The following is an 8,060-nucleotide window of genomic DNA, read 5'->3' as shown; positions in this document are numbered from 1 at the left end:
CACCCACATATCCACACACACATGCTCCCTTGCCCCACACCCACTTCCCCCACACCTATCCACCCCCACAGACACACCCACACCATTCCCCACATCCCACATACACACACACCCTCAGCCCCTGACAAAACTATACTCACCCCTGCAGGTCCCCCATCCCTCCCACAATATGCAAGAGTAAGATTTCATTTTAAGCTATTGTGCAATCACCTCTGTGTATACTACACTAAATCAGGACAAAATTATTTTTTGAAATCAAATTAATGTATGTTGTTGATGTTTGCTTTTTAGATTATAATTTGGGGGAGGGGGTTGGTTCTGAGATAGCAAAACCCCTTGTTGAAAGAAGTACTTCCAGGGGCAAGGGGAGGGACTTCTGGTGGCAAAGGTCAGGGGTCAGGGAGTGGGACTTCCAGTCACAAGATAGTGACCAGGGGGCAGAGCACCTGTCAAGGGGCAGAGCTACCCATGTGGTCCTCAACAGCTTGCCGAAACTTGGTAAGTGGCCCTCCACCCAAAATAATTGCCCACCCCTGTACTAGAAATATCTGGACTAGGGGGAGATAGAATGTTAAATAGGTTTTCCAGAATATAAGACAAATATATTATTACTGTTCCCACTGAGTCAGAACTGACTTATAGAGCTGACTGAGTGTTCATGTGATGGTCTGCTGGGACAGACTGAGATCTAGAGGGATACCATAAAAAAATGTCAGTCCTTTAGAAAAATCAGTGGAGATTCAGAAGTGTGCTAAGGAGAGTTTTACAAGAAAAGTTTTTATTATTTTTAAAGAAAATGTGTCTTTTTATAAGCCATAGTTATGCCTATTGTGACAACAAAATAGTTTGCTTTATGAATGTTCTTATTTGGAAAGAGTTGTATTTCAATATATTTGTATCTGTTTTGGGTGGTATGTAACCAGCCCAAGATAGGTGACTGGTAGGGGAAGCACGGGCGGGGCATGTACCCCCCTTGACAGGGCCGTCCCCGCTGCCAATGCCGAAGCTGGTCTCTGCAGGTACTCGGCAGCTCTGTCCCTGCTACCACCGCCGGTATCTGCAGGTGCTCACCACCTCCATCCCCATTGCCAACACTGGCACCGGTGTCTGAGGGTGCTCACCAGCTCTGTCCCCTCCACTGCCACCTGTGCCACTGCTGCCAGCTTCTGCGAATGCCCCACCAAACTCAGGAAGCACCGGTCACCCATGCAGCCCAAGGTAAATTGTAGGATTCAGTGGAAATATATACTTCAGTCTGTTCCTGTTCCTGTTGAAGACTGCCTTTCTAGTGAACTCCATCATAGTTATATCTGATTGGTTCTCAGGAATGAATCCTTTATCCTCATAACACTCTTTTAAAAGTTGGGAAATATATAATTATGCACATTTTTCATCTGGGCAAATTAAGCAAAGAGATCATGACCTAGCCATGGATAAAGGGGTATAAAGGGATAGTTCCCCTCCACATTCCCCTGTGCAACTTCCTTTATGGAGGCAGCCATTGAATGCTTAATCCACTTGTGGTTTAGGGTGAGAGGCAGGCAGTGCCATATCTATGAAGTAAGGTGCCCAGGGCAAAGCCCATAGTGGCAGCCTGCCCTCGCTCTGCACACAAATCTGGGGGGCACATACCCCCATGCTTGCTCAGGAGTTCACACAGTGGTGGAAGCCACCCTCTCCCTGTCCCTGTGCTCCCCAAATGATCTGCTTGCAGCTCTGTTCAGCACCCCACCCAGGCTGGGCACCGCCTGTTAGCACCTCTTCACTTTGGGACCCAGGGCAGTCATCCTGTTCCCCCCACACCCTGCCCTTGCTACGGCAGTGGGGACAGGACAGGTAAGGGGGTAAATATGCATGGAGAAAGTCAAAAATAGGAAAAGCTATAATTCTGTTGGTTAGGGTCTACCCAGTTCAGCTGAGCCTACACAGAAGTTGAAATGGTCACTGACCAGGCCAGTAGTAGATTGCTGTCTCCCAGGACCAAGGAAACTGTCCCTCTGAGATACGTAAGTCTTTCCTGTAGGCAGCACAGCTAGGTTCACACGGGGTTAGGAATAAATGTTCAATCTAGCACTAAAGGCCTGGTACAAAACTGCTGAATTCAAAAGAGAGACTTCTACTAATTAGAGGACATTGGATCAGGTCCCTAATGATTTTACATAGGAACCCCATCACAGAGCCAGACATAAAGCATAAAACACCCAGGTCCCAAGAAAGTGCTGTAATAAGGAGCCTAGACTTGTTAGGTTGATCACAAACCTCCCATTGATTTCAAAGGACATGTGATTGAGTCTCTTCTGCATGATTATCTAATAAACTGACAAATAAAAAAATCTGCACATAAATTAGACTGGTTGAAAACGTAACATAACTTGGGTGGGGTGAGTAAGGCGAGTAAGGCACCAGCCCTGGGCACCAATGTCAAGGCGTTGGTGGTGGGGAGGCAGCACCACCCCACAGCACTTTGCACCCCTGTTTTCTGGCACTTGACAACATCTCTACCCAGGAAACCAAAATCACTAGTTACGCTTCTGGCAGAGATACATGCAAGGGGTTGTTTATAGTTCAGATCTAATTGTGCTCTGTTATAGGCACAATCTGAAACAGCTCAACTGTAGCAGGGTTTCTAAATGTAATAACAAAACCTGTGAAGATGGGGAGAGGTAGGTTATCACAACTAAGCTATTCATAGCCCCACATTGTAACAAGACTTGTGGTAAGATGTCTGCTTCTTAAAGTTGCTATTCACTACTTGTTTTTTCCAGAATTCAGCCATAATAGATATTCTGATCGAAAGTCCAAGGTTTTTAGTGTTATTTTCCTGCTTCCATGGTTAAAAGCCTTTGAAATTCCACAAAGGAAGACACTAACTGGAATCACTGTCAAATACGTTTGAAATCTTAGGGCACTAATTATCTCTTGATCTGTTTTCCTTTCTTTTATTTTGGGCCTTTGAGGATTAAGAAACATCTGATTTTGGGGTGCAATGTTTAAAATTTTCCTCTACAAAATAGGCAGTTGAAAGGACATAGTGTTTTTCTGTTAACATTAAAAGAAAACGGATTTCATTTTTTTGGCTAAATTGCACCGACATATATTCTGCTTTTACTGCTGTGATTTTTTTTCTTCTTTGGGATATGGGATACTGTTATTTCTGCTGTTTCTTTGTGTATAAATAGAGAAACTGGGCTATTTCATTCTTTTAACTTTTTTCTTCTTTTTTTTAAGTTAAGGATAGGGCATTAGGTAATCTCTGATTGTATTTGCATTATTATTACAGTATTATATGTATGCCTTGAAAATGAATAGGCACCCAATTCTCTCCTATAAGGACTGTTTGAAGTCAGCAGAGTGGAAAGCCTGTGAGTGAGCTGTAGCTCATGGAATTTTCCTGTAATTCTTCTACTATGTGTGTTGGGGGAGGAGGATGGTAGAGAAGCAGTAGGGGTTTGAAATCACTGTATTTACAATTTACAGCATTGTAACTGAAAGCAAGATCTAAATTCATACGACTTATTCTGGAGACATAATGAGATTCCATTTGGAGACTATAGGGGAAGCGAAACTGATTTGTAGTCAGCCAGCGAGTAAGCAAGCCAATGCTGCATTTGAACTGCTAGTGAGGAAATGTCTCCTTAAGAAGAACATAGTTGAAAGCTGTAGCTCAACATCTCTGCAAAGAAAACATTTAGTCAAGATGAATGAGAGGAGTGGATACTGTGGATTATTTAAATAGGCAGAGGTTTTGGTCTTAGTAGTGTTGAATGTTCCTAATATTTTCTTGAAGTCCAGTCTGTTTTAGTGAGCAAGGAGCCTTTAATGCTGTGGAGGAAAAGCTTTTGGGGTTTGTTGTTGTTTTTTTACTAACTGGAGACTCTTTTTGTGGCATCATCTCCCCAAGAATTGCTAGAGAAGATGAAAAACCTCCTTTCCAACTATAGGGTTGGAGTTATTACGACTGATTTTTCCTGATGATTATTTCAATAAGCAAGTGAATGACGATATTTCTTCTACTGCAGGTTAGCTCAGGGTCTTATGGGTCTATTTCAGCCTACTTCAATAAAAACAATTCTCAAATTCAGACCAGACTGCCTCTTACACAGAGGGAAAAGGTTGTCTCTGTTTGAATTTCAGCTAATATAACTTAGGTTGATCCTAGAAGTACTCAGAATATTCAGGTCATGACACAAAAACTTACGTCATGTTTTTGTTGGCTACAAGTTAACTTGGGTTAAATTTGGCCCATTATTAGAATATAATTATCAGGATTCATAAACCAATTCAAGCTGAATCTCTTGAAGCTGCTGTTGGGCTGTCACTAAAAAGTGCCCCATGTTGGGCATTCTCTAGATGCAGAGAAACTTGTCAATAATCATCATGTGGTTACTTTGTCATTTTAGGGAGGGGTATTGAGAAGAACATGAGATGACTCTGTCAATACTCAGGGTCTAGATTTCCTTGAAACCTGCTAATCTGACTTTGATCCTGGGCATGGCATGCAGAGTGATCTGGTCTCATTGGCCAATAATCCCCTTTTGACAGATAACTTCTTCCAATAACAGTAATAATCCAAAGTTTTCTTTTTGTTCCAACGAGTCTTCCCCTGGAACTTCTAATTTAATGTCTAATACTTTTATTCTAAACGTTCTAATATATCTGTGCGTATTGCCGGAAAGTAACCAGGTGTCAGTTTTCTGAATATTCCCTTAAGAAGATAAAAAAAAAATCTATTGTCATATAAAACAAATGGACTTGAGAAGAAAATATTATTCTTTTTCCTGAAGCAAATACCTTTAAGAGTCAATAATGAGAAATAGAGTCTGGAAGAACTGTTGCATAGCAAGTAGAACTCAAGAGCTATGTAAAATAGTTCTCTGTTTTTTATGTTATATAATTATATGGTGACTCATTCTCTGCATAAACTGAACAAGGTTTTCAAAGAATCTCTGTACCCAGTATGTTGAATTCCTTTGACAATCTGTCCTCAGCTATAAGTGCTTGAGCCGTTCCAAAAACTGCAGCCATAATGCATTGTTCTTGTTTCTGTTATACAGCTTTTGCAAGGGTCTCAATAGAGCTGTTTATATATTATGATCTGCTTATGGGATGCTTCTTCTGTTAATGTTCTTCTACATGCTCAGGAAGGTAGTATGTACACATGCAGGGGAGAACATACATGTTTAGAGATGGACTAAATATACCACATTTACTTGCATATCACATGCACTTTTTTGCCTCAAAATCAGCCCTCCCAATGGAAGTTGGGGGGCCAGGCCAGGGGGAGTAGCCTGACACTGGGCCACAGGGCACATGCACATCAGTTTGCAAGAAGGTGAGCAAAGACTCAGACAGCCTCACTTGCCCTTCAGCCACTTTGCCCATTGCTGCTGCCACTGTACTAACTCTTTGGCTGCCAGCCGAACTGCCACCCCACGCTGGAACCAGTACTACTACTGTGGCATGGGGCACGTGGCAGTGGCAGCAGCTCTGGCACTAACATAGGGCACATGGTAGCGATGGCAGCTCCTAGCTCCAGCTCCAGCACAGACAGCCACTGCCAGAGCAGCTACGTCCACCACCACCACTACTGTGTGTCCCAGGCTGCAAAGAGCCTCGTAGTCTGGATCCAGCCCTAGGCACAAAGTAGTTTGACATCTCTGTAAAGAAACCTAGGCAATGTCCAAAATACAGTGCTATACTACCAGTATAATCAGTATATACTGAAACCATATTGCCACCAAGCTTATATCACACACAAGAAATCCAGTTTCTAACAGGAACACACATACCATAATTCATCGTTGTGCTAAACAGTAGCATACATTCCTGAACCAAAAACACCAGAGACAGGAGCACACTCAGCGCAACAGGCACATCCATCAAGCTCTATGCAAGTAGCAATGCTGACATACATACTACATAGCACTTGTCCAATACTATGATATCCACATTCCTTAGGAAGGCTAAAGATTGTGTCTGTGTCATCTCCTGCATATTCCCATGTCCTGGGCCTCCCTGCCCTTTGTCTGGGAACTGACATTTGCCCTTTGCTGTGTTCACAGTTTGCTAATCTGTCATCTCTGTACTATGGTCTGCTGTCACTACTATGCATGGCTAAACATGGCACACGTTTCACTTTATTTCTGTTTTCCATGGGCCCTACTGAACAAAGGGGTATAAATGACATGGTAGAGAGTGCTGCTCAGAAATAAATATATATTTTTCTTTGTTTGTTTGTTTTTGTTTTAATATTTTTTCCTCTTGGTTACCGAAGTTTCTAGTTGTATACCGTGTGTGTGTGTGCGTGTGCATGTGCATGTGTGAAGGTAAGGATGATTTTAGAAAAAATTTATATGTATATGTATATGTATAATGCAATATGTGTTTTACACATCCGCCGTAGTGCAAACTTGTCCTATCTTAGTTCTCCATGTTGTCCTTGTATTTTATAACATAACTATGTGTACACTTATATTAATTGAGTTGTCATTGAGCTGTCTGACCCCCTGCAGCACTGCTTCCCCCTTTTATAAGCTTGGTGAAGTCCAAAGGCACCTTCTTATTAACTGCACAGTTGCCTTCAGTATTTTTTTTCTTTTTATGGTGGTGATAACATTAAAATGGTGTTGTCAACGTTGCATTTCCACGCCACGATACTAGTACTCCTTCTGTGCCCATTGGAAGGATTTAGGGCCTTTTACTGAATAACATTTTTCCCAAATCCCAAATGATTCTGAATTTAAAATGACCCCAATAATTAGTTTAATTCCCCCACCACTGCATTGGCAAGCAGTGGCTGAGGGGAAGGTGGTGGTGGGACAGAGGAGTAAAGTTACCTAACCCCTGCTCTTTGCCACCTGATCCCCCTCACTGCTTGCCCCCTGCCACTGAGGCCTCCCCCTGTGGTACCTGTACCCCTGCCATCTGCCTCTTACATGGACCCCTCCCATCTGCCACCTTAGCACCTGCTATCCCAGCACCTGCCCCTCCTGCCATCCTGCCTTCCATCCCTCCTGCCTCCCCACTGCTGCCTGCCCCCCATGCCAGCCCCCTGCCCTCCACCCCTACTACTACTTACCTTCCCTTGCAGCTCCAGCTCCAGCAGGAGCCCCACTCTGTCCTGGGACAGAGCACAGAGCACATGAGGTGGTCCAGCACACCAGCTGTTGCGGTGGCAGCAGCTTTACCACTAGAGCTGGGGTCAGAGATGCAGCTGCTGTGGGGCTGGGCTGGGGCTGGGGCTGAAGGCAGAACATGTTCTCTGCTCCCTAACCCTGGCTGGAGTGAAGCCCCAGCAAGAGCTGGAGCTGTAAGAGGAAGGTAAACAGTGGTGAGGAACAAAGGTGGGGAGAGTGGAGGCTGTGCGGGTAGGTGGTAGGCAGGGGCAGTGGTTGTGGCAACTGTGACCTACAGCTGCTGCCCCCACTGTTGTATTCAAATCTAAGACATGGGACTTTTCCCCTAGTAGCGAATGGGGGGAAAACGCCTCATCTTAAATTGGAGTAAATATAATAATAGTGACTCTCTTACCTCCCTACACATACTTAAAGGCAAAACAAAAAGCTCAACATCTTGTTCACCCTGAAACAAAAATGTTTCATGTTAGCCACTTGCAAGAAAATCAAAAAAATTGAAGCACCAGAACAGCTGAGGCCTACACCAGGATGGCCGAGTGGTTAAGGCGTTGGACTTAAGATCCAATAGGTGCATACCTGCGTGGGTTCAAGCCCCACTCCTGGTAGCTGCTGTTTTATCCTCAAGAGAAAACTAGACAGTCACCTGACCCCCAGTTACCTTTCTTGCTTGGTGTAGGGGGCTGGACCCGATGATCTTCCAAGGTCCCTGTGGCCTCACAATCTATGAATCTATGATTCACAAAACTGATGGAGAAGGAGCTCCCCTTTTAATATATATATTTATGCAGTGTAGTCCAAAGCTTTCTATGGCATCCTTAACTTACCCACAAACACACACACAGAGTATGTGATTGAAGACATCAATTACTAAGGGAAAAGATCAGATAGAATCATAAAAAATTAGGGTTGGAAGAGACCTCAGGA

The 8,060-nt window shown here is 43.7% G+C and overlaps 1 non-coding gene across 1 annotated transcript; it reads left to right on the top strand.

Moving 5' to 3' along the window:
* Positions 1-7,658: 7,658 nt before the first annotated feature.
* On the top strand, positions 7,659-7,741 carry TRNAL-UAA. Its single transcript has one exon. It is a non-coding gene; the product is annotated as a tRNA-Leu (tRNA).
* Positions 7,742-8,060: the final 319 nt, after the last annotated feature.

Source organism: Gavialis gangeticus, unplaced genomic scaffold (assembly GCF_001723915.1).
Source record: "Gavialis gangeticus isolate Ggan-Ray unplaced genomic scaffold, GavGan_comp1, whole genome shotgun sequence".
Classification (NCBI taxonomy): domain Eukaryota; kingdom Metazoa; phylum Chordata; order Crocodylia; family Gavialidae; genus Gavialis; species Gavialis gangeticus.
Note: the sequence above shows the minus strand (reverse complement) of the source record. Positions and strands in the feature narration are given on the sequence as shown.